Source organism: Apis laboriosa, unplaced genomic scaffold, assembly GCF_014066325.1.
Source record: "Apis laboriosa isolate Shangri-la unplaced genomic scaffold, ASM1406632v1 scaffold17_cov146, whole genome shotgun sequence".
Taxonomy (NCBI): Eukaryota; Metazoa; Arthropoda; class Insecta; order Hymenoptera; family Apidae; genus Apis; species Apis laboriosa.
Window position 1 is genome coordinate 1928785 of NW_025222181.1, and position 27884 is coordinate 1956668.

Below are 27884 nucleotides of genomic sequence, written 5' to 3' on the forward strand. Positions count from 1 at the left end.
GTTGATCGTCTCCCTAATCTACGAATAAAAATTATTATACGATCCATTATTTCTTCGAAACCTATTCTCGAATTGAAATTTTGAAAAAAAAAAAAATCGATTTTCTCTCGATCGATACGAAGAATATATACATATATATATATATATATATATATATATATATATATATACATATATATATATATTTTGCACGACTGGATATCGTCGTCTCAAAGACGTGCGGTTCGAATCCGCTCGAGATACGATCGCGTGACAGGAGCGGGAGGTCGCGGGTTGATAAAGCGGCCTCACACCGTTCGAAAACTACCGAAACGGACAGGAGTCGAAGGTAACGAGGGGGCAACAGGAGACAGGAGGACTGGACGCAAGTCACGATCCGTGATGCAACGCGATCTCTCTCTCTCTCTCTCTCTCTCTCTCTCCCTCCCTCCCTCTTCCTCCGTTTCTTTTACGATTTCACCGCGCTACCGAGGATGACCAGGCGAGTTTCGATCGGTGCGCTCGGTGTTACTCGTCGGTGCTCCTCGATCCTCGCCGGCCGGGGAGATCGTGACTTTCGTTGTCAGAGGGATCGTAACAACGATCGAACGGGACGAAGGGTGAAACATGGCGCCCCCTCCTCGTCGAATTATTATCCTTCCTCCACTTCGGAAAAATATTTTTTTTTTTTCCTTCGTAATGTTGTCGAAAAATATCGAATACTTCAACATTGTCACGTTTCACAACAATAAATTACAATGGTATGCTGAATAACAATGGTATGCTCTTCCTCCAGAAAATTTATATATATATATATATATATCTCAGTCTCGTCGATACTAACTCCTTAATTAATGAACAGTAATCGAGAGGGGATGACGATTCAACCGATTATTGGGAATTTCCAATAAGAAGGGTAAAAAGCAAAGGGTAGAACGAAGCAACCGATCCCTCTCTTTCTCGAAGAAGAAGAAGAAGAAGAGGAAGAAGAGGAGGAAAAAACTGTGTCCCGTTCTCGAAGGGAGCGAAAGCGGTGGCCCGCGTTTGGAAAAGTTAGCCGGATCGACGGCGTGAGTTTTTCCGCGGCGAGTCAGAAAGGCGGCCCTCCCCTCCCCCTCCCCCTCCCCTCCGCGAGCCGATCGAGTCCGGTCGATCGGTTTGAGCGACAGGCGACGCGGGAGAGACAGGGAGGGGGAGGGGGAGTCCGACTGTCGAACGACGTCCAACGTTTGTTGTTGCGGGGGAACCGCGTCCTCCCCTGTCCACAAACGGAGCGGAGCAAGACTTCACCACTTTTATATACGGAGTCTGAATAACAAATCTGTCCAATTCACATGTCGACATCAAAGAAGATAATATAAACACTACATCGATACATCGTCCGCAAAAACCTTAATGTTTTATTAATGCAAGGCCTCGTTCGTCCCATTCCGCCGAGTCCGTTCCACTCCTCTCTCTTTCTCTCTCTCTCTGTTTATCTTTTTCATTCTCTCTCTCTCTCTCTCTCTCTCTCTTTCAACGATTGTTCGAGAGTATTGGCGCGCTACGGGGGAACACCCGGTTTCTACGTTCCCGATCGAGAATCGAGTCTTTCTCTCTTTTTCTTCTTCTTCTTCTTCTTCTTTCGAAAGGAGGAGGAGGAGGAGGAGGTTGTGTCGGTAAGGTGAGACCAAGGGTTGAGTCGAAGAGAGGTGGTCCACCTCCTTGTCTTCCAGGAGGAGAAGGTTTAGGATTTTGGTTTCTTCTAGGTTTTCCTTTCTAGCCGAGAGGAAAAGAGGGGTGGAATTTTCTGAATTGATAAGAGAGAGAAGGGTAATGAGGACAGGTAACGGCGGCTGATTCGATTTGCCGAGCACGTTTCCCGATCACCACCATATTTGCAGTTGTTCGAGATCGATGACGGCTTCAATTTGTATGTAAATTGCCCGCGCTTGGTAACTGACCGAGTTACCCAATTCGAGAGACGCGAGATTATTTTCCGTTCTTCGAGTCTATATAAAAATTCTTATTCTTGCATTATCGATTCGAATTCGAATTAATTCCATTATAATATCGCCGATTCGGCAAAACTTTTTCAACATTCTGGATTCTTCACTGACTAAATAACCGAAAAATTCTGAAAAATTTTCGAGAGAAATAAAACGTGAAAAATTTCCTCCATTACGTGGAAAGAAACCGTGGAGCAAAACGGTTGGAGGGGAAACGTTTACGTTTACACGCACGAAATGCATAAGCGCAGCCCCGTGTAATTGTATGCAGGAATGCGGGCAAGGTAGCGAAGACAGGGTGTACTTCCCTCCTTCCCTCTCCCTCCTTCCCCCGGTAGAAAGGGTTTGAAATCGAGAAAGGGGGGGAGGGAGGAGGAGGAGAGGCCCGAGAGACGGGGAGATGGATAGAGAGGAAACCCCTCCTGATCCGCGGCTTCAGATGTGACTGAAGGCCGGCGGGGAGGGGGGGAGGGCCCCCCCTGAGTGACAGCCTCGCCACTCGTACGTGGGAGGCGAGGCTCGCAACAAAGGAGAGACGATAGCCTTATGCAAAGTAGCTTATGCGATATCGCGAGCACTCCTCCCCCCTCCCTCCACTCCGAAAGAGAGAAAAAGAGAGAGAGAAGAAACCGTCTATACACCGTTTCTATCGTTAAACTTGGAATGCAAAGCGTAATATTCTTTGTCCATCTATTTTTTTATCATTGCTTGGAATATAATATTCTTCTTCATTGTCGAGGAAGAAAGAGAGAGAGAGAGGGAGGAAGAAGAAACTCTCTATCCACCATTTTTATCGTTAAACTTGGAATGGAAATATTCTTCTCTGTCCATCTATTTTTATCATTGCTTGGAATATAATATTCTTCTTCATTGTCGAGGAAGAAAAGAGAGAAGATAAAGAGAGAGAGAGAGAGAGAGAGAGAGAGAGGAAGAAGAAATTCTCTATCCACTGGAAAAAACCCTCTATCCATGTATTTTTATCATTGCTTAAAATTTGGAATATAATATTTTTCTTCATTGTCAAGGAAGAAACCGAAAGAAAGAGAGAGAGAGAGGGAGGAAGAAGAAACTCTCTGTCCACCATTTTTATCATTAAACTTGGAATGGAAATATTCTCCTCTGTCCATCTATTTTTATCATTGTTTGGAATATAATATTTTTCTTTATTGAAACCGAAGAAGAGAGAGAGAAAGAGGAAGAAGAAACTCTCTATCCACCATTTTTATCATTAAACTTGGAATGGAAAGTAATATTCTCCTCTGTCCATCTATTTTTATCATTGTTTGGAATATAATATTCTTCATTAAACTTGGAATGGTAATATTCTCTTCTGTCTATCTATTTTTATTCATTGTTTGAAATATAATATGCTTCTTTATTGTCGAGGAAGAAACCGAAAGAGAAAGAGAGAGGAAGAAGAAATTCTCTATTCACTGGAAAAAACCATCTATCCATGTATTTTTATCATTGTTTAAAACTTGGAATATAATATTCTTCTTCATTGTGGAAAAATTCTTCTTCTTCGTGGAAGAAACCAAAAGAGAGAGAGAAAGAAAGGAAGAAGAAATTCTCTATTCACCATTTCTATCGTTAAATATTGGAATGCAAAGTGTAATATTCTCTTCTGTCCATCTATTTTTATCATTGCTTGAAACTTGGAATATAATATTCTTCTTCATTCGAGGATGAAAAAGAGAGAGGGAGGGAGAAGAAACTCTCTATTCACTGGAAGAAACCGTTTGTCTATCTATTTTTATTCATTGTTTGAAATATAATATGCTTCTTTATTGTCGAGGAAGAAACTGAAAGAGAAAGAGAGAGGAAGAAGAAATTCTCTATTTACTGGAAAAAACCCTCTATTCATGTATTTTTATCATTGTTTAAAACTTGGAATATAATATTCTTCTTTATTGTTGAGGAAGAAGAGAGGGAGAAGAAACTCTCTATCCACTGGAAGAAACCCTCTGTCTATCTATTTTTATCATTGTTTAAAACTTGGAATATAATATTCTTCTTCATCGTCGTGGAAGAAACCAAAAGAAAGAGAAATAAAGAAAGGAAGAAGAAACTCTCTATTCACCATTTCTATCGTTAAATATTGGAATGCAAAGTGTAATATTCTCTTCTGTCCATCTATTTTTATCATTGCTTGAAACTTGGAATATAATATTCTTCTTCATTCGAGGAAGAAAGAGAGAGAGAAAGAAAGAGAGAGGTAGGGAGAAGAAACTCTCTATTCATTGGAAGAAACCATCTGTCTATCTATTTTTATCATTATTTAAAACTTGGAATATAATATTCTTCGAGGAAGAAATCAAAAGAGAGAGAGAGAGAGAGAGAAGAAACTCTCTATCCATCTATTTTTATCGTTAAACTTGAAATGTAAAGTGTAATATTCTCCTGGAAGAAACTCTCTGTCTATCTATTTTTATCATTGTTTAAAACTTGGAATATAATATTCTTCTTCGTCGTCGAGGAAGAAACCGAAAAAGAGAGAGGAAGAAAGGGAGAAGAAACTCTCTATCCAGCGTTTCATTAAACTTGGAATGGAAAGTAGTATTCTCTTCTGTCCATCCATTTTTATCATTGTTTGAAACTTGGAATATAATATTCTTCTTCATTGTCGAGGAAGAAATCAAAAGAGAGAGAGAGAAGAAACTCTCTATCCATCTATTTTTATCGTTAAACTTGAAATATAAAGTGTAATATTCTTCTGAAGAAACTCTGAAAGAAACTCTCTGTCTATCTATTTTTATCATTGCTTAAAACTTGGAATATAATATTCTTCTTCATCGTCGAGGAAGAAACCGAAAGAAAGAGAGAGAGAGAAAGAAATGGGGAGAAGAAACCCTCTGTCCATCTATTTTTATCATTGCTTAAAACTTGGAATATAATATTCTTCTTCATCGTCGAGGAAGAAACCGAAAGAGAGAGAAAGAGAGGGAGAGAAGTCTCGGTTGAAACAACGTAAAGGGGGAGGGTGGCCTTTAGACGTCACTCGGAATTCCAAATATCCGCGAGTTTCTACGATGTAATAACGAATGACACGGTCGGGGAGCAAACGAAACGAGAAAGTCTGGCAAGTGGTAAGAGGGTGTGCAGGGGAGGGGGAGAGGGCGACCGAGTTCCAAAGGGTCTTCCGGCCGCTCTCCTCCCCGAGAATTAATCATCCCTGGCAGCGGCTCTCGATGTCCCACTACTACTTTCCTCGAATTCCCAATTATACGGTTATCCGGCGAATCAAAGCTTGAACGAAAATTGCAACCCTTTTTTTTTTCTTTTTCCTTTTCTTCTCCTCTGCGAGAAAATTTCGATCGTCTCGAACGATAAAATTCTTAACCCCCTTAACCTTAAAACTTTTTGTAATAATGAAATAGCGTTGGAATATAAGTTGGCTTCATTTTGTTGGCTGGACAAATAATACTAGCGACACACCGTGCGAAAAAACGAAATTACTTTCCGAACAAGCGGAATACAATGTTATCGCTTGAGAGACGTAATTGCGGATATATTTTCTTGAAGAATATTAAGCGTGATCGATGACAGTGAAAGATTGGTCATAGAGCTGTGGATTTTGAAAAAAGAAGCTAATTAAAAATCTGCAACTATACTATTCAATCACTTATATAATTATTTTATTGATCATCTTATGTGATAAAATGGAAACGTATGGAAAGACAATTCATCGACAAAAATTCTATCTGAATGGCTCGGCCGATATTGTTTATGACGCGTCGTACTGGAAGTTGAATCGCAAGGCAAGCGGTTAAGTTATTGCTCGAAAAGTTTTCATCGAATCGAAAGTGGGGAGTCGATTTGCAATTAGCTTTCCTTCCAAAGGCAACAACACGGTAAATAACTTTCGGGGGGAGGGATCATGACGAAGGAGGGGGGAGGAATAAACGGAGAATCTACACGTGGATCGCACGGGGGGAGGTCGGGAGAGGTTGAATTTACGAGATAGCCGCCCTCCAACCCCCTCTTCTCACGGCCCTCCTACCTTGTTCCGCCGGTTCTGTCCTCAACAGGTGGTCGTTTTGCTCAACTTCTGTACACCAATTTATAATTTAATTGATTTATGCCCGCGTTTTTTTATACGAACGGCTTCCCGTTCGATCTACGCCTCGAACCATTTTAATTCTTCCCTTCCTTATCGATCGAGAAGTGAAAATTTTTCCTTCCCGATGAACATATTTCGATAATATCTATTTTATTTCTTTTGCGAATGAGAACAATCATGCTAATCACGACCCGTAATTAAAATAGTTTAACTTATAAACGTAATTTCGAGACGATAACAATAGAATAATAGAAAGCAAGAAGAAAATAGAAAATAAAATAAAAAAATAGAAGAAAATAAAAGAATAGTAAAACGTAGCGATATGTTAAGGTTCAAACGTGATTTTAGAGGAACGTTTGTCGAGAAAGCGGGTCGAATCGATCTTCTTAGTACTTCGACCTTGAGGAAAGGCTTGCGAATCCGTGGCGAAAATGCAAAACCCTTCCTTTTGTCGCGCTGTTGCGCTTGATGATCGAGTTTTCGGCGCAGCTCGCCCGACCTTGTCGCAAATATCGGGCGAAAGGGTTCGAAACTCATAAATCACGAAATCTTCTTTTCTCTCCAAAATTTCTTTTCATAATTTATTGCCCAAGCAAAGGAACAAAGGGTCGCGTTCGAAATTCGTATTTGCACGTATCGAGTTAATTTACAACTCGAAAAGAATATATTAAAAATAAGTTGTCAGAAAGAGCGGTGAGAGATGTTGTTGCTCTTCTTCCCTCGTGAACGAGCAGGGGTGGAACGCCAGGGGTGGAGTAGTTTTATCGACGTAACATCGGTGAATTAAAGCCGGCTTATCAAGGAATCGGATCAAATTGCCAAAGAAAACAAGCCCTTCCTCCTTCGATCCAACTTTAAAGTTGGACGAATCCGGTTACGTGCAGCCACCTAAAAAAAAAAACTTTCCTCTATTTCACTCTGTAATCGCTCTTCGTCTCGCCCCATCGATCCCTATTATCGTATTCTAAATTTAAGCAAAATTTTAACTTCGCCTTCAATTCACCACCACGATGCATTAAAATAGGCAGAGTCGTCAAAAATTTCGAACGAAGCGATTAAAAACCCTTTTGAATTTTTCAAAATTTATTGCAAATTATTTGCGAACGATAAATAAATTATCCAAGTAACTATTAAATTTCTCCCCTCTCCTCGCTGAAGCATAGAATCCTAATAATAAATGAATTCTAACAACTCGAAAATGTCTTTAACAATTTCTTTTATTATTTTTTTATATAGCTTCCCGTTCGATCTCGAACCATTTTAATTCTTCCCTTCCTTATCGATCGAAAAGTGAAAATTTTTCCTTCTCGATGAATAAAATTCGATAAATATCCATTTTATCTATTTCTTTTCCGAATGAAACGGTGAGAATAATCATGCTAATCACGTTCCATAATTAAAATAGTTTAACTTATAAACGTAATTTCGTAAGTTCGAGACGAAGAAATAATAAAAATAATAGAAGAAAATACAAGATAAAATAAAAAAAAAATAGAAAAAAATAAAAAAAAAAACAGAATAAGTTAGATGAATAATAATAAACGATGAAAAAAAACAAAACAGTCAATAGACAAAAATCAGTTTCAACACTTTCTAAATATTAGCCCTACCTCGAAGCCCAACCAAATAGACCAAATTCGTAACATCCTCAACTTTCTCCCGGAACAGAGGCAAGTCAAAATTCAATGAACAAAAGCTCAGAGGAGGGAAAAAGGGGGGTTTTTCCTTCCTTCGAAAAACCCTTCCTTCTTTTCATTCGCGAAGAGAGAGAGAGAGAGAGAGAGACCTTCCTCTCCCCCCTCCTCTCTCCCTCCCTCCCTTAAGCGTTAACTCCTAGCGAGCAAAACTATTACAATTCCTGAAGCTCGCGCGTTTCCCTTCCCTTCCCATCCTATCGGCACCCGTTCCTCCTCCCCCTCCTCCCCCTCCTGCTCGTGGCCCTGCTGGCAACCCACGTCTCTCCGCGTTCTGGCATCGCGCCCGTCAAGGGAGATTTATAGCAACTCGAATTCCTCGACTACTAGTCGGCCGTGGAGCGACCGAGGAGGAAGCGAGCGAGGGAGTGGAGAGGAAGAGGAGAGCAGTGAAAGGGAGAGCCGCGGTTCCGGAGAACCTGGAGGGCCCTCTCCGCAGCAGGGTGGTGATGGTGGTGGTCGTAGGTGGTGGTGGTGGTGGTTGTAGATGGTGGCGTTCGGCTGTTGGGTTGTTGGCCTCGCGTTCTCGGGGGTGAGGAGAGGAGGGAGAGAGAGAGAGAGGGAGAGAGGAGAGAGAGAGAGAGAGAGAGAGAGCGCTCGTCACTTTGACGGGAACTCGTACTCCATCGTCTAATACGTCCACGTCGATCCTGTGCACCGAGGGTTCCTCTCGTGACGATGACGTCACGAGGAGCGGTGTATTTCGAATTCTCGATATGTTCGGGGGGGAGGGGGGCGAGAGGTGAACCTTCTCTCGGGACTAATCTTTTTCACGCGAAATTTCACCAATTGGCTTCGAGAATCCGTTCGGTTTCTTTTAAAGAAAAATAGGAAAATTCGTTTTGGAATAATTTGGAATGTTTTTGAATCGACTTTGATCGGGATCGGAAAGAAAATTTCACGATTCAAGAGTGCGAGGGTATTCTTAATCGATTCTATTGAAAAAAGGAAAAATTTAATGGTAATTCGAATATTTATTTTTAAGTTTTCTTTAAAAAAGGAAAAATTTAACGGTAATTCGAATATTTATTTTTAACTTTATTTAGTTATTTTTAATCGACCTAAGGAAGATTTCGTTTTGAAATGAAGGAAAAATTCAAGAAAGTTTAGAATTATTCTTAATCGATTCTTTTAAAAAAAAGAAAATTTCACGGTAATTTGAATATTTAAAGTTGCCTTTAATTGACACAGAGAAGATTTCGAAAAAGGAGGAACCTAAAGCCTAAAGATTCTTTTGAAAAAGGAAAATTTCACGAATATTTAGAGTTGCCTTTAATCGACACAGGGGAGATTTCGAAAAAGGAGGAACCTAAAGCCTAAAGATTCTTTTTAAAAAAGGGAAATTTTATGGTAATTCGAACGTTTAGAGTTGCCTTTAATCGAAGATTTCGAAAAAGGAGGAACCTTAACCTCAACCGAAGACTCGAGAGGCGGTTTTAATGAAGGAAAAAAATTTCATCTTTTGGAAACAAAAGAAAAATCTCACAATGGGCCATCTTTAATTTAATTTTTGAGACAAAAGAAAGGGAGGAAAAATAGCGTCTCCCTCACGGTTTGGAATAAAGGGAAGGGCAGCGCGCGAGACGAAGTAGATATCAATCACTTGGCCTGGTGACGGGTTGAGATTTGGCAGCAGCTTCGGAACGCGGCGCGAAAGAGGAGGAAGAAAAGGCGCCGTCCAACAACTGCGTCCATTCTATCGTCATTTTTCTAAGAGAGGCCCTTACATATCGATTCACGAGTTATCGAGGTGTCAATGCCGACTGCCATTGTCATTGGTCTGGTTCGCGTATAGATGTCGCGTACGTCGGGCGACGATGAGCCCTGTCACGCCATCACGCGACGCGTTTCTTCTCTTCTCGCTCCTGTTCCAGCAGGAGACGAATTCTTGGCACCTCGACTCGTCGAGGAACTCGTGGGTGAAATCTTGTCTCCGGATTAATCGATTTTCATCTCTTATATCTAGCCGCGGTCTTCTTCGTTTCGGGAAGAACAGCATCGGTTGGCACCATTCTCCCTGTGTTGCGAAACTATGTCTCCCTTTTTTAAAATCGCCGTGCTCGATTAGGGAGACCTTGGTCCTATTAAATTGGGACCAAGTTTCATTTTGTTGCTTATTATATATAGTATCCAAATATATATCGTACAATACCTAAGTTGACTGAAAACACTGTTATGAATTTACAACTTATCTGAATTTGGAAAAATTAAAAATCTGGAAACAGTGAATTTTCGATTCGATTTGGTATATATGGATGGTGGATATAGTAGGTATGGATTATAGTTATCTATGATATTTTCTCCAAATTAAATTCGATTCTAACTTTAATTAACTTTAATTTTATTATTATTCATTGTCTACACAAGTCTACACGAGTATTCGATTCGTTTGGAAAAAAAAAAAAAAAATTGAGGTTAGAGTGTTGTTAAATCGCGGTAAGGGCGATTCTAAGTTTGTTCCCGTGGAATTCAGAGGAAAGGGCGTCGGATGCGGATTCAGTCAGCGTCAGTTTCAATGAGGAAGAAGGCATGCCTCTTCTCTGACCAGTGTCAGTTACATGTTCTAGAATACTGGCCCCATGGGATCGCGAAGGTAAGACTTCACCCGGCGAAACTGCTCGGTGTCAGAAAGACTGAAAACGTGATGTGACACGTGCTCGCGCGTTTAGGCCGACGAGCGTTGTTATGAGATTGCGTAACACGCTCGGACGAGAAAGAAACACGCCGCATGAAATGTTAAAAATATGGTTGACACGTGGAAGATGATAAAACCTTCTCTGTTTTGCGCGATGGGATTGATATTCCGAAAATAGTAATTGTAAGCGGATTAACTTCGCATTACGCACATATAATAGTGTTAATAGTTGTAAACTATTAATATCATTGAAAATTTTGTGAAGAAATGTTTTAATATTTATGACAGAATTTAATGACAGAAAGAAATTGAGAAAATATTAAGAAAGATTTTTAAATGCTTTTTACGAAAATATTATACAAGTCATTCATTTTTTTAAATATTCTGAAGAAATTCTTTGAATAATTTTCATTTTATGAAGAATTAAAAATACATTGTAAACGTATAAATTTGATAAAACGAAAAATTCTGCCATCTATGAAGAAAGGAGCGTAACCTGTTGTATGTAGATATTCCATTGTTGATAATAGATTTCTTTGCGATCTATTATATCGAGCGATAGAGATTCTCAACGATTTTTGAGGCGAATTTCAAGATGGTGCTTTGATCGTTATTACAGCCATCATGAATCAAATTATGTCAAGAATAAGTGGGGGTTGATGTTGACGAGAGGTGGGTCTTTCTGGTTAAGCCTACCACTGAAAGGGTGGAGTCCGCTACGCATGACCTACGACCATCTGGAAGTACCACATTGGCGTAGAAATATTAGAATTTATTTGATAAAAATTTATACGTGCCCAAAAATTAATTTTCTTCGATTTAATTTAATATTTCTCAAATATTTAAAATCCCTTATGATTATATGAAATAATTCCAGTAGAGCAGAATAAAATGTAAGTATATTTACTCGATATTTTAACATTGATGTTAATATTTATAAAAAGATTTATAAAAACGTACGTACCTTCAATACATCATATGCGAATATACAAAAGATAATTATTTTTTTACTTTATTTTAATTATAAATGATAAGAGAGACCATTGTAATTTTTAATCACAAAAAACAAATATATATTTTTGAATCAAGCAACTATGAGAAAACGGAGGAACTACTTTAAAGTAAAACTATCGGTAATAAACTTTACGAGAATCTGTAGCTAGTGCCATCTTGTGGTATTTTCTATCACAATTCCTGAAATATCGATCTCAACAATATTTTCAGATTATTGTTTGATTACTGAAATAATATAAAAAAAATACTACGATTTATTATCGATAATTTTTTTGCATAACATTTTATTTCTTTTTATAAAAATAGATATATTTAAAATAAATTTCAATTATCTTTTTATTCATATCGAAACGAATATACGTTAATTAATTTATTACAATTAAAATTTTTTTTATTCATTTGTTTGATGATTAGAATAACTCATATTACGTCTTTCTAAGATGGAATTTCTGCTTGATTATTGTTTTATTTTAACTCGATAGATTAGTTTATAATCCTACATCTTTTCTATTATTAGTTAATTACTCTCTTCAAAGGTGAACAAAATTTCAATATAGATTATGAAAAAGAAATAAAATTTTATTTTTTTGTTCGCATATAATTAGAACATGAAATAATATCATGTAGCACTTCAATTTTCGCGCGGATTTGAAATAAATGTAGCCAATCAGAAATCAGTTAAGATCTAACCGCGAAACGAATCATTGCGCATCATAATGCGCATGGCGTTAGTCTACAGTCGAAAATCATAGTGTCAGGTTGCGTTTTACCGGTTAAAGTGTATAATTATGTAAAATTTTCATTAATAAACTATTGTGTTAAGCTTAATTGTAGATTATTAAGTTTTATTTAATCAGTACGTGTTTGTTTAATCATTATTGTATCAAAATTGAACAGTATTTAGACTTTTATCGTCTTTCTAAACTTTATCGTTCGATCGAAGTTTCGATGATTTCGAAAGCATAATAATTTTCGCATGTGCACATGATAATTAAGAGATAATCCAAAGAATTAATCGAATGAGGTAAGAATTTATTTATTTTAATAAAAATATAGTTATTATAAATTTTTTTTGTCTTTTTATTCGTTCGGAATTCACACATACATATTTCATACGTATTCTCATATATTTGTTTCGTAAATACATTTATTCATACGTTCAACTCGAATGTTATTTCTGAATTTGTTTTCATTTCTAGCCCAAGGTTAGAAGATTGAAAACATTTCTTATCATTCAGTTTTTCCAAGAATTGATGATTTGTGTTGTGCCACGCTCGACATGTTCGACCTGTCGAATTGTATCCCCCTCTCCTTTCCTTAGTTTATGTTTCGATATATCTACATTCTGTTCTCGAAAGTCGTGACGATTGGACGCTTCGCTTCAGGTGCGTAATTTATTTATTATAATATATAATATTTTACATTTATTAAAATTTATTCTTTTATTTTTTATACCATTACTTCATTAATACAAATTTATTCAATAATTTATTGAATATTATTGATAATTCTTTCAAGAAGAATTTATTCTTTATTTTTCATTCGTTTCTTTGACTGTTAGAATTCTATTCTATTAGTTCGTATTATACGAGTTTTTAAAGTAGAATTTTAAAATAGTTATTGTTTTTTTTTTTAGTACAATTACATATAATTGTACATTTTAATTTCTTTTGTATTTTATACATTATCGTACATACTTTAAAGATTTGATTTCTTTTATGCAGATTGCTGAAATTACTTTAGGCGGGAAAAATTTTCAATATGGATGCCATGATGATATTTCACATTTTATGGAAAGCAGATAAAATTAAATTTCTTTATTGAAGAAAAACATATGTAAGTTTGTACTTATTTTTGTATTTTTTATTTAAATTATTGAATAATTGATTGAATAATTGATAGATATCTCAAAATAGTAAAAGATTTAATAAAATAAACTATAATTTTCCATATTTTTTGTAAATTTTCTATTACTTGTAAAAATTTTAAAATATTTCTAATACGTTACATAATATAGATATCATTAATTTTAACAATAGATAACAATGGATTTAAAACATAGATCTTTTAAAAATAACAATATCTTTTTAAATAAATGCTAAATGAAAAAGAAGAAAGAAAATGTAAAAATAAATTTTGTTTTCTTTTCTATATTTCCTATTCTTCCTAATTTCCCAATTTTGTTTTCAGATCATTGTGCAATTTGGTCGATAAAGTCAGTGTTTTTTTTCGTAATAATAGTATTTTTAATATTTTTTACAACACAATAGCTCTGATTAAAAATTAAACGCGAAAGTAGAATCTGTGTTTGTTCGTCAATTATAATTTAAACGGTTGTATCAATAGTTTTTTATTTTATTTATTTTTTTTTTTAATACTCGTTTTCGGTATGGAGTAGAATCAGTGCATCAAGAGAATAAGGTGATCATCCATCACGCGAAGAGGTATTTTTTTATATATTTCAAATTTAATAATTTCATATTTCATTATTTCAATTTTTTCAAATAATCAGAATTATATTTTAAATTATGTTTCTTCCTTTTTTATAGATACTCCTATCTGATGACAACATTCTTCTGGATTTCAATAGCAGTTCTTCGCATCGAAAAAGTGAGTCGTGATGCATTTTGGTTCCTCTGGTCACTCAATCATGTCGTAGGACGAAAGGTCTGAATCGACACGGGTGATTGGTTGTATACGTAGATTTTTGCACGAGCACTGTGACCGCAGATATTTTATAATATCTGTGAATAGTAACATTTATTTTCTCTGTGTTTTATTTATTATAGTTTAGGATAGGGTCTTCTTGTGCATCGCGTTTTATTTTTAAAATAATAATTTATTAATAATTTATTTATTTTCAATTCTAATAATAATACCATAATATTATAATCAATTTGAATGATGATTGCAACTGAAAATATAATTGATTAAAATTTAAATTGTATAATTTATACACTTTGAATGTGTATGAATATTATGTGTGAATAATAAGTAATAAATAATATTTATTATATAATATATAATAATATATATGATAACTTCAATTCAATAGTGGAGAAGTCAAATATTTTTCGATTTTGTTGCAATTTACAAAGAAATTATAAAAATATATTTATTATCTTTAAATATGATAAATCATTTTTAATTTTAATTCCATTTTTTTTCTTTTTTACTTCTCAGTAATATTTTAATCATTCAACTTTTTGATTTCTGTTATAACTGATTCTATTATAACTGATTTCTATTATAACTTCATTATAACTTAACATACATAGATAGTAAAGTTCAATTTTTTTTTGCGTACAAACGTATGAAGTAAATTTTATGCACAAGAAGAGATTTCGCGACAGGTGGATTGCAGAATCAGAGTACTTTGAACGGTATTTTTGTGTCTTTAGAAACGTACTCTGATGAAGTAATCGCCTGAGGATATTTCTATTAATTATTTATATTACATTTCAACAAATTTTAATCCTTCTTTAAATAAATAAATTCCATTCCATATATTAAAGTTTTAACAACATTTATTAAATTAATAATTTAAAATTTAACAAGAATATACATACAAAAATTAAAAAGTAGCCCGTTAAATAAAAAATACTAATACTTGCATTTTAGCTTAGGATTTTCAGGTTTAACCCTTTCCATGCCCATTGTCAGGACCTCACTCACGTGCCCAGGTGCTACTTGAGTGGGAGAAAAGCAGTGGGCATGATGATTTATAAACTAATGAACATTTTTTACGCGACTGACGATGCGTTAGTGTATCGTGCACGACGTATTTTCCACGTGTGTGTGTGTGTGTGATTAGGCCGTGGAAATGCGTCGTTTCGATTATCATTTCACATACGAGAAATATTACAGATGTAATAATAAATAGTAACAATATTATCAATAATTGTAAATTTATAATACATATACATTCGTTCGCAATTATTCACGATAATTAAAAATTTAGATTCACGCATTTTTATCGCGAATCACGCAATGGCCGCTGGCCATCGTCAGTCGATTTCAGAAAAATGGTACGTAAAGTTAGTGTATGAGAGTAGTGTACCAAGCTCGGGTGTCGGAGACGTCCCGGGACGCTTTCCCTAGTGTAGGCCTATCGCGCCCGGGCGTTATGCGTGAGAATCGTGGAGAGAGTGTGTTGGTGTGCCCGTTTTGCCAATTTTTTTTAAATATAGAGCTAGGTAGGACAGGTAGCATACTTTCTGGTGCGAATGTTAATTATAAGTAGGTAGGGCCGGGCAGGTTGTCACAGTCTCTGGTCGGGTAGGCGCGTTTTCGCGTGGCAATCTGTTTCAGGAAAATTTAATTTGAAGAGTGGACGGCGAGGCTGCGACACGAGTGGAGAATTCACCTCGTCTCTTGCTCCGCCTATCCATTCTTCGAATTGTCGCGGTCGCGGTCGCGTGTTTGCCACGAAACGAACGTTGAGCTCGAGATTCTGCGCGCGTACGAGAAACGATCACCACCGTGATCGTTGATCGTTCATGCGCGCTCTGCTTTTCGTGATTTAGTTCTTTTTTTTCCTTTTTTTTTTTTTTTCGTATGGTTAGCGAATCTCGAGCCTAGTTTTTAAGTTTCAGCGGGCATCGCGCCCGAAGGAGGAAGACCGAAGAGGCCTCGACAAATTGTCGCGAAGAGGGGCCGCAACGAATGGCTTCCCATCCTTTGGATTTTTTTCTGAAGTCCAAAGAATGGGAGGTCATTGTTACTATTTTTGTCACAGTGCTCGTTTTAGTAATATTGTAGTAAATATTTTATCGTCTGGCCGAATTTGCATGCCGGCCCATCATCATCAGATCAACAATCATGATAGGAATCGCGATTTTTTTATTAGTGTTACGTTGAAATAAGAATCGCGTTTTTTTTCGTTTAAATTTTTATAATTTCTTATACAGTGATATTAAAAAAATTTATATTATTTTTCGATTAAATTTTTTACTTTTTTCAAATTGATTATAATAGTTTTTGTTATAATTTGTTATAAAGTGTAGTGTTGCGTCGATAAAATAATAGCGATGATATAAAAATGAGAATCGCGCGGGGGAGAGTTTAAAAAAGTTGGATCATAGCATACTAGATGGCGTAAGGAACACTGATCGAGGTCGGTATGTTAAAATATATACGATAGAAAATTCCGTAAGATGTCACTACTCATCTGTTCTTGATCAGTGTAACAGGTTATGTATTTCAAATTTATATATTATTTAAATATTCTAATAATCTTATTTCAATTTATTTCATATTTTATTAACTTGTCATTATTACCATTTATTAATTTGTAGTTCGATACATCCAATCCCTGTATTACATATTGTTGGTAAAGTAATCCTTCCACAAGCATAATCACAATAGTTAAAATATTTTTATTCTTCTTAATAATAAAAGAATAATTTTTTTATTGCAGATTTCTATTGTAATAATATTGATATCGAGATGGTGGAAAATTAACTCCAGTGGACTGTGCATCAAAAAGTGTATATCGTAAGTATCACAAGAAAGAAAGAATGTTTATGAAAAAATGTATTTCCCATTCAAGAAAAATTGGAAAAAATGATTTCAGGATACAAGTTTTCATGAATTGTTGGTTTAATATCTTGTAACCACGATCAATGACTGGAATACTATTCGTGACTATGCATTCTCCGAAGGCTGTCTATCCGAATACAAACGACCAAGGTCATGGTCAGTATAACGAACGAGTTACTGGTACGAGGAATGCGGAATATAAATAGGATCGAGATACTGCAATCTAAGCGGTACGATCGATCGATAAATTTAAAATAAAATTTCATTTTTTCAGAATCTACGAGAACGATATTTCTTCTTACAAATCTGCAGCCTCGTTAAAAAGTATCGTAACAGGCACGAATCTACTACCAATCGCCCTACTCTCCGACTAAAATAATCGATAAGAGGTTCTAGAAACTGGTTGATGCATCGACCTTTTTTGCCGAAAGAGAAGAAAAAAATCTTATCGCTTACACGATACGCAAAAAGACCACTGTAAGAATATCTTTTATACTATATATATACCACGTGAGTACAAAATACTTATGTATCATAATAACAAAGAAAACATTGAAACATCAAAACTTCCAGTTTTATAATACGATATGTACAATTAATACAAATAATAAATTTGTACGATTCCTACGATATTCCAAGGTAAACGAAAACAACGATACTATTTTCAATTCTAACTATTCTTCCAATTTCTTTTCCAGTTTCATTTTTCAACGTGGGTATGAAAAATCATCGTATCATCCACACGGTTCCCTCCAGAGGGCAGAAGTTACGCGGCCTAATATTATATTTCGGTAGAGACCCTACCGGAGAGCGGTGGAAATAACTGTCACAGAAGACAATTTATGTTAATGACTGTTCCTGGGTTCGAGAAGAGGCGCGAGGCCGGTCCAGTCTGCAGGCCTCCGTGGAGCGGATCGGACATCGCCGTTGCCGTCGCTCTCTCGCACGTCGGATTTTTCCCCTCCCAACGTCGAGGCAACCCCTCTTCGATTCCCCTCTTCGTTTCAACCCCGCAATGGTGACGCCCAACGTCGATCCGGTTGTCCGCCACGCAAACTCGCGGGATCCACGACCCATGGCGCTTGTGCGTGACCCGTTTTATCGTCGGAAAATGCGCCGTGCCTACTTCGTGTCGAGATTCAGAATGTCGTTCGTGATATTAGTGACCAAGAATAATAATCGAAGTGACTTGTACTTGAAATAGACTCTTCTTGCATTCTTCCTTCGTTCTTCTTTCGAATTGTAAGTGTGTAAAAAAGAATAAGGGGGGGAAGAGAAGAAAAGGGGACGATGTGATACGATGTTTGAGGGGGGAAGGGAAGAAGGTGTCCTTCCTATACACCGATGCTGAGAACGTTAAAATGGATCCCTTCGGATGGACGAGGAAGTGGATGAGTTTTTGATGGTAAATTGATTTTAGAAATTTCTCTTTTACGTTTTTCAATGGTGAAACGACAGTGTGACGTTCGAATTTTTATCGTGTGTATCATTGTATTCTCACGTACGATTGATCAGTGTTTAGACGAATACGTTGTATTAATGATGATTAGAGAAATGTGAGGATTAATATCGGGAAGGGTAACGTCGATGTTAATGCATGTGTTTTCGACCCCTGAGAGCGCAGACTCGCGAGGAATCCATAGCTATGTATTTTTATTGCAAAGTCAAGCCAAGTTTTCAAGCTTTCGATATTAGATTGTCTTCACTTCTCACCTCCGTATCAAATTATCGAATTTATCGCGCATTTCGAATTTCTTATCTCGATAATAAGATTAATCAAAATTATATTTCCATTTCAAGTATTCGTCAATCAATGTACGTACACGATTTCGTACATAATACGAATTTAACGTAATTACAAATTTTCTTTTCAGAGGCTGATTTTTAACGTTTCAGAAGGCAAAGTCGTACAATGCAATTCGAATCGTGGCGAAAAAGAAAGAGAGAAAAGAAAACTGGCAATCCGGCTCGTTCGAGATTCGTCATCGGACGAGGGGGAGAGGAGGGGGGGGGGGGGGCGTTCGGTCGTTACATTTCTGTTTTGGAATGGTGCTCAGTGGCGCCGACGGTGGTTTATTTCGTGAGTTTCGGCCAGCATCACGGAATCTGGCGGGATCGATCTGCACGCTTCGCTTTCCCAATCGACGAAAAATGTTGAAATTGGAATAGAATTTGAAACTCTCGAGTTTCCGTCTCTCGCTTTATTTGTCTTCGCATTCAGGTTATGGATATTTCTCCTCGACACTGTGTACATTGCGCCGATCGATCGGCCATCCCTCGCGATATCTCTTCTTCTTCTTCTTCGTTTTCCCTCTGCGGTTTCCTCCGGCTCAATTTGCCCCTTCATTGGATATTCGTCATTTCATTATTGTTGCTCGTTTCCTTTTTTTTTTTTTTTTTTTTTTTTTAGATTTTGCGATCGAATTCTCTCGTCTTTGTTGAATCCTTTCTTCATCGTATTTTTTCGCACCTCGACGATATTTTATAAAATTTTGCGTGTATTTCACACGGTTTCTTGTTTTCTTTTTCATTCGATCCTTGCTCCTACTTTCGACAACGAAAAAAAGGGAAAACATGGACGGAAGGTGATTTATTTTTCCAACCTTTTTACCAACGTGATTTTAGTCGACGATATTTAAAGAAGGCGGCAATTTTTCGGTAGATTGGAGTTCATAGCGGGCAAACCGGCTATGAACTCCAATCAAGGACCTCGGACTCGGCCCACATTCCACGTCTAGACCACCGATCCTTAAACTCGTCGCCGCCACGTTCGACGCCGATGCGATCCTTCTCTCTCCGTTAATTCTCTCCGATTCTTAGCGCTTTCCTGATCTTCGATTCGATTTTTCTCGAAAGAAAAAGGCTAGGAAGAAAATTTAAAGACAGGAAAAATAAAGTCTCTCGATTTCGTTAATTCCATTTCTCTGTGGTAAGAGAGTGAGATTTCTAAAGATAGAAAAGGAAAAATGAAGTTAGATAAAAGTAAAATGAAAGAAAGGGGTGCTCGACTTTAGTGTTAAGGTATTGGCAAGTGAATGGCCGCTTCTTGAATGAAACGTCACCAGACGTAATTTTAAAATATTCCGAAATATTCCGATTTTTTTTTACTTTGAATCAAATTTTTCATCGGAAAATAAACCCTCTGACGCGTTGTCCAGTTATGCAATTTCTAATTTCTTAATATCCCTCGAAGAATATTTAGAAAAGCTTGTCGAAATTTTTCCATTTTATTTTACGAAATATTAAATTATCACGAAAATTATCGTTCACAGTCATCTCTATCAAAATCTTCGAATGACTACTAGAATGAAAAATTAAAATTCGATTAATAAATTTGATTCAAACCATGATATTTCTGCCGTTTGAAGAAAAAAGCCATCTCGAGGGTAAAGGTATTTTTCGCAAGAAAAATATATAAACCCACCTTCGCTCAGCGTACAATTTCCAAAGTTTGATAAATACGAGTAAAAAAAAAGAAAGGAAGGGAAAAGAAGATTTCGAAATTCAGATACGATATCGAAATAACACGGATCCAATTTTCGGTCGGCCGAATCATGTCTGAAATACGAGCCCAATAACCGTTTCGATATTTTAACATAACTGCAACGCGATATATAGAACCGCGGGATCGATACATAAAACATTTTCTTCGTCCCTGTTTTTTTTTTTTTTTTTTTTTCCTATTTTCTCGATGAGAAAATATTACATTTAATTTAAATTTATATATTAATTTAAAAATATAAATTTAGGATCAATTGAATTATTTAATTGATTCAAATAATAATAATAATAATAATGTTATATATAATAATAATAATAATAATAATAATAATAATAATAATAATAATAATATTAATTGATATATGTTAATTGTAATATAATTGGACAATTCGAGATTTGGGAAACTGGAATGATTTTTACTGGTCGAAAATGGTTTTAAAATTCGTCATTAATTTAAAAATATAAATTTAGGATCAATTGAATTATTTAATTGATTCAAATAATAATAATAATATGTTAATTGTAATATAATTGGGCAATTCGAGGAAACTGGAACGATTTTTCCAAATTTTTATTTCGTAAAAATTTACTCGTCATGGTTTTAAAATTCGTCATTAATTTAAAAATATAAATTTAGGATCAATTGAATTATTTAATTGATTCAAATAATAATAATAATATGTTAATTGTAATATAATTGGGCAATTCGGGAAACTGGAACGATTTTACTGGTCGAAATTTTTATTTCAATATTTTATTAAACGAGTAAAATTTACTCGTCACGGTTCGTTTCGTGTGTAAAACAAGAAGTGAGAAAACAATAGAGCGAGATGTAATTAATAGAAAGAAGGGTTGTAGAATTTTTGAATAGTATTTTCACTAAGTAAATGTATATTCGATTTCAATTTTAGAAATTTCTTACGCGGATGTTTACGCGGTAAACGGATGAAGAAAATTTCTGTAGATTTTTCCACGTTTTGCAACATCCGCGTTCTGTTTATATAAACGTTCAAAAAACGTAACCAAATATTTTTTCAAGTGTACAAAATATTTCATTATATATATATATATATATTAACATTTTAAATAAACTATTTTTTGAATTTACANTTAAATAGTTAAAATAATTATAAATTATAAGTTTACAAAATTAATATTTTTAATTAAATTATACAGCTTAGTTATGAAAGAGCTTTCAAAGTTTCAATCAATATAGGCGATTTATTTAAAATTTAGAATTATTAATTTATTTTGAATTAAATTCAAATGATTATTTTTAATTTATTTATTATAATATTATATATAATGAATGAAAGATATCAGGAAATCGGTTGCTTGGTAAAAATTTAAGATTCGAAGAGAGGGAAATAATAATATTAAATTGGAAAGAAAGTTCTTACGATTTTTGTTATTTTAATTTTGATTAAGTTGGTGTTAAATTGCATTGACTTTAAACTAAATTTAAATTTAATAATGATTTTATAAAAGTTTCGGAAACGGAAAGAAATTTTTCTTCCAAATTTCTTCTCCTTTAATTATTTCTAAAAAAATTTTAAAAGAATTTTTAAAAGGATTTTTAAAAGGATTTTCAAGATTTTCCAAATTTGTTTTCCTTTAATGATTTTTTAAAATTCCAATTCCAAATTTGTTCTTCTTTAATTTAAATTATTTTTCCCACTGTGATATTAATTTTATTTTCAAATTAGTTTTTTTGATTTCTCAGAAAATATAATGAACAAGAGGGAAATTCGAACAATTTTCCTATTCCAAATTCCAGAATTCCAGAATATATATTCATTAACCGGAATAACAAAACTTGTTTCTCGTTGTGCAAAAGTGCATCAATGGTCTTTACTTTGATAATATTTTTTTATTTTTAATTTCCAACCCGATGGTAATAATTGAGAGTTTTTCTCGAGGGAAGGAGAAAACGCAACATTTTCTCGAGAAGGAAACGCGCCGTTTTCCGCGCAATTTCGCCACGGCCTGGCCACTGCGAAGAAATTAAAGCGTCGCCGCGATGAATTAACACGTTTCCGCGAGGGATGACGTCATCCGCCGCAATTCGACCATGGGACCTCGCAACGAGGTCTCGTTAGTCTTTTATAGTCTCGGCCACATGGGCACAAGCCGATTCCCACCACCGATACGCCCGCTCCCGCAAAACTGTGTATACTCTCTTAATCCTCTCCTCCTCTCCTCCTGCTTCTAGTCCTCCTCCTCCTTTTCTGCGCGCGTTCGACACAGATCTTCGATAAAAAAGGAGAGAAAAAAAGTTATCGAATCTCGGGAAGAAATACGCGCGTTCTCGTCGATCGATCAAAGTTGAAGTTTCGAGGGATAGATGGGTAAAATATAAGTGGAAAATAATTTCTTGCGAATTTTCGTGTGTTCTTCGAAATGTTCTTCTTATGGAAATATTACAAATTTGGAGTTTTAATGATTTTTTAGAAGTTTCGGAAACGGAGAGAAATTTTTCTTCCAAATTTTTTTTAAAATTTCAATTCCAAGTTTGTTCTCGTTTAATTATTTTTAAAAGTTTGTCTCGTTTATTTATTTTTAAAAAAATTTTCTTATGGATTTTCAAGATTTTCTTCCAAATTTATTTCCTTCTAATGATTTTGTAGAAATTTGGGAAACGGAGAGAAATTTTTCTTCCAAATTTCTTCTCCTTTAATTATTTTTAAAAAAATTTTTAAAAGGATTTTTAAAAGGATTTTTAAAAGGATTTTCAAGATTTTTTTTTAAGTTTGTTTTTCTTTAATGATTTTTTTAAAATTCCAATTCCAAATTTGTTCTTCTTTAATTATTTTTAAAAGGATTTTTAAAAGGATTTTCAAGATAGTCTTACAAGTTCGCTTTCCTTTAATAATTTTTTTAAAATTTCAATTCCAAATTTATTCTTCTTTAATTATTTTTAAAAGAATTTTTAAAAAGATTTTTAAAAGAATTTTTAAAAGGATTTTTAAAAGAATTTTCAAAATTTTCTTCCAAAATTTTTTTTTCTTTAATGATTTTTCTAAAATTTCAAAAAAAATCAAAATTCAAAATTTTCCTTCTAATGATTTTTTTAAAATTTCAATTCCAAATTTGTTCTCCTTTAATTATTTTTTTAAAAAGATTTTCAAGATATTCTTTCAAGCTCGTTTTCCTTTAATGATTTTTTTAAAAATTCTATTTCCAAATTTATTCTTTAATAATTATTTAAAAAAATTTTTAAAAGGATTTTCAAGATATTCTTCCAAGTTCGCTTTCCTTTAACAATGTTTTTAAAATTTCGATTCAAAATTTGTTTTTTTCTAATAATTTTTTTAAAATTCCAAATCCAATTTATTTCTTCTAATGGTTTTTTAGAAGTTTTGGAAACGGAGAGAAATTTTTCTTCCAAATTTGTTTTCCTTTGATGATTTTTTTTTTTAAAATTCCAATTCCAAATTTGTTCTCCTTTAATTATTTTTAAAAGGATTTTTAAAAGGATTTTCAAGATATTCTTCCAAGTTCGCTTTCCTTTAATAATGTTTTTAAAATTTCAATTCAAAATTTGTCTTTTTCTAATAATTTTTTTAAAATTCCAAATCCAATTTATTCCTTCTAATGATTTTGTAGACGTTTCGAAAACTTTTCTTTCAAAATTTCCTTTACAATTTTTCTCCTAAACTTTTCTCTAGATGGGAATATATTTTCGATTTTTCGTAAAGAGGCTTTTCTCGAAAACGGTGAGAAAATTTTCTCCAAAATTTTCTTGCAAATTTATTTCCTTCTAATGATTTTACAGTTCCGTTTCGGAAACAGAAAACTTTTCTTTCAACATTTCCTTTATAATTCTCCCATTTGAAGAGACTTTTGTAAACTTTCGTCTAATATAATATACATTCGGTTTGTCGTAAAGTTGTAAAGTTATTAACGGGGGCCCCTCACGAAATTTTCTCGGAATTTCGCGTCCGGTTTTACGAACGTAGAGCGTTAGTTTTATTGCGGCAATATAGCGGAGGGATAGCAAACTATTGTTCGACTTTTGCCTCCAGGACCAGGTATATATGGACCTTTGCAGTTAATAGGCAGGGAATAATGGCGGTCGATCGACCTTCGATCGAATCTCTCCTCTTCTCTCCAAATTTCACTCTTCGCCACCATTTTATATTTTTCCACCCCTCTGATCCCGATATTTCTTTTTTTTTTTTTCTTTGAAAAAAGTCAAGAATTTTCCGACGCACTCGATTCGAAAACAATTTTTCGAAGAAAGGATCGATCGATAAAATCGATCGATAAAATCGATCGAAACGCGTTCCTTCTTAATTATTATTGCTACAAGATTATTCTTCTACAGATGTTGTTATAATAGGTACAAGATGTTTCACCTTGTATTCCCGACTACCGTGGATTATTCTGTCCAGACTCGTTACTTTTAATTATCATGAATAATGTATAATCTTGGTCCCTTGCCAACGATCTGCGATCCGGTTCCTGCGCGCATTTCTTTCTTCCTTTCTTCCTTCCTTCCTTCCTTCCTTTCTTCCAACCTCGTCACTTGTTTCTCTTATCTTTCTTTTATCGCGTACGAATTAAAAATAATAAAGAGAGCCCAAGATTTTTTTTTTAAATATAATCATCGTTTATCATTGCAACAGGAATTAATTGCTTGCTCTTTTCCCTTTTTCCCTTTTTTTCAAACCGTTTGGTGGAAAGATTGGTGTACCTTTTAAACGATACCGGTGATTTTATTTTAATTTTAAATTCTCCAAAGAGAGAGAGAGAGATTGAAATTTATTTCCTCCTGTTGATACAAGGATAGTTCTCATGTTTGCCTTCGAGCTTCCTCCAATATATATATATATATATATTAAGTTGGAAAGAAAGTTCTTGCGGTTTTTAAACGAAACTTTTATCAATCAAAATAAAGATTATTGCGATCTATGCACTTTTGCCAACGAGAAACAAGTTTTGAATAAAATTATTGAATAAAATCCTGGAATAGGAAAATTGTTCTTACATTTTCAACAGCCTGAGAAAAACTAATTTGAAGATAAAATTAATTTCACGTGTATTATAAAAATACACAAAGTGCAAATGCAATTTAACTTAATCGAAAGTAGAGCTTTCGAAATTTCAAGATCAAGGATTTCAAGAAATTTCAAGATCAGGATGACAAAAAGAATAATATTTTTTCCATTGATAAATCCCTTCATTTCCTTTTCTCTTCTCTAAAAAAAAAAAAAAAAAAAAAAAAAAATGGAGGAATCTACAAACGTCCAGTTCAAAAGCACAGTTCAGGAAAAAAAAGAAAACTTCTCCATCGACCCCGTTTCCCATCTCTATTCCACGCATCCAGGGGGGGAGGAGGGTAGGGGAAACAATCCCATAATCGTCCCGCGCTGCCATCTACCCTTCCCCTCCCCTCATTCCCATAACTCAACCTTGGCAACTCCCCCTCTCCTCTGAAAGAGAGGAGAGAGAAAAAGAGAAACTCGGGAGGATCCATATCATCATCATCATCATCCCCTCCCCTATCAGGGAAAATTCCAAAAACCTCGAGCGAATGAAGGAACGGAGGGAGGGAAGGGAGAGGTGGAAACCCTAGGGGTGGAAGCTGGATGGTGGTGTTCATTGTCGTGGAATAAAAGCTGCGGGAGTTCCCCTGCTAGAGTCTCCCTCCCTCCCTCCCTCTCTCTCTAGCGGTGGATTTCATTTCAGGATCGCATAAAATGGTGCTGCCGCCTGTGACGACGATGCCCGCGGCTCGAGGGGAGAGAACAGAGGGAGACGACGGTGGGTTTGGATGGTTGCTCGGCGAACGAGGGGAGAAGGAAGAGGGAGAGAGAGAGAGAGAGGAGATAGAGATGGAGATGTGCCGGCTGGCGAGCAGATGGTTGCGCCGTTTATTGGTTTATTCGTCGGTTCAGCCATCACGTCTCGTCCACCAGCCTGTGTTCCTCTTTGTGCTCCTCGATTCATCCGAAGCTGGGTTTGATCTAGGCTTCGATGATAATGTGGGTGGACGAATGGAGATACGAGGATTCTTCTTCTCTTTCCTTCGAGAAACTTTCCCCTGTCTTCCTGTTGTTTTTGTTTTCCTCCTCCTCCTCCTCCTCCCCCCTCTCCAGTTTCGAAGTTTGTGCTCTCTTTTTTCCGAGTGGTAAGAAATTCGAAGAATCGTTTTTATTGTGGATGTAATTATAAGAAAACACTTTTGTGCGCAACAACAAATTGTGATGTTTTCAATTTAAATTATTGCATTTTTGTAAAAAGAAAAAAAAAAAAGGAGAAAGAAAGTTTCACTATCGGTTTATTTTTCAGGCGAAGTGGATGTCCAGAGAGAGAGAGAGAGAGAGAGAAAGATAGAGAGAGAGAGGTTCGAGCGTGTGAAAGGGTTGATTGATGCCGACTCGTCGACTGCTTTTATCGTCACTTACACGGTACTCTATATATATCATTCACTCCTCTTTGTACGAGCATCTCGTACAAGCTTTGCACGCGACAATCCACATAAATGCTTATACACACGAGAGAGCCTTTCATCCACTCGTGAATTCAGAATTGTAAATTTGAAAAATTTATAATGCTTCGTTTTCAGGATCGATTGGAGAGGAAAACGTGCCAAACGTGCAATCTTCCTTGCGACGAATGCAATGTCTCTCTCCTTCGAACTCGAAAGGTATGGCGAATTGAATGAATCGCGAATGAAGCGAAGGAGAATGGAAAATGATCGAACTAACTTTACTACTTTTTTTTTCAGGGAACTTTTTCGAGGAGGAAGGGAAAAAATTTATTCGGATATCCTTTGGAGGTAATTAACAAGTAATCGTCATTTAAGATTTATATTGAATTAAGATTAATTTAAGATCAAATATCGAAGTAAGGATCATAATAAATTTTCCAAAAAATATTTATATTATAGTATTCGTGTGAATACACCGCGTAAGAAATATATGAGAAAATTTGAATTTTTTTCCAGAACGCTCTCTCTCTCGAAGAAACTGCTCGCCTTCTTCGCCCACCAGATTCCGCCACCAGTTACGCGCCATTCGCCGCCCACGCGTGACTCCGATCCGCGTATTCTCCTCCTAGTACATTCTAGTTTCGGTTGGATTACACCATGTGTCCATAGTTGGTGTTGGGCAAGTTACGTTGGGCGAGGAAAATTTCGTAGCTGCAAGTATCCCCAATATCGATAATTACGCGAGATAGATACGGCGATAGAAGAGAGTGGAGCGGGAATGGCGTGCCAGGGGATGAATCGATAGATAGAGGGAGACGCTGTGAAACTCTCCGCCTATCGGGCGCCTTCGCCTCGCTACGAATACGCCCTCTGCCTTCTCTCTCTCTCTCTCTCTCTCTCTCAACCTTGGAACTAGATATTTGTACCGTTAAAATTTCTATCGTTTCTTTTTGCTATTGGGATGTAATATTTTGTCTTTCTTGAGGAAAATTTCGAAATTTTGTTCGAAAGTTGTGGAAAATCCGATTCCCTTAAG

General features: G+C 35.5%; 2 long non-coding RNA genes across 4 annotated transcripts; both read left to right on the forward strand.

Moving 5' to 3' along the window:
- The first annotated feature begins 12160 nt into the window (after window positions 1-12160).
- LOC122711720 lies at window positions 12161-17747 on the forward strand. Of its 2 annotated transcripts, XR_006346160.1 has the most exons (9): window positions 12161-12394; window positions 12570-12755; window positions 13095-13206; window positions 13561-13814; window positions 13920-13980; window positions 16790-16866; window positions 16946-17067; window positions 17186-17388; window positions 17610-17747. It is a non-coding gene; the product is annotated as an uncharacterized LOC122711720 (long non-coding RNA). The 2 variants fall into 2 exon arrangements; XR_006346159.1 differs by having other exon boundaries at window positions 17186-17730.
- A 110-nt stretch (window positions 17748-17857) lies between these two features.
- Window positions 17858-27554, forward strand: LOC122711719. Of its 2 annotated transcripts, none has more exons than XR_006346158.1 (4): window positions 17858-18316; window positions 26984-27064; window positions 27146-27196; window positions 27365-27554. It is a non-coding gene; the product is annotated as an uncharacterized LOC122711719 (long non-coding RNA). The 2 variants fall into 2 exon arrangements; XR_006346157.1 differs by lacking the exon at window positions 17858-18316 and adding an exon at window positions 26707-26825.
- Window positions 27555-27884: the final 330 nt, after the last annotated feature.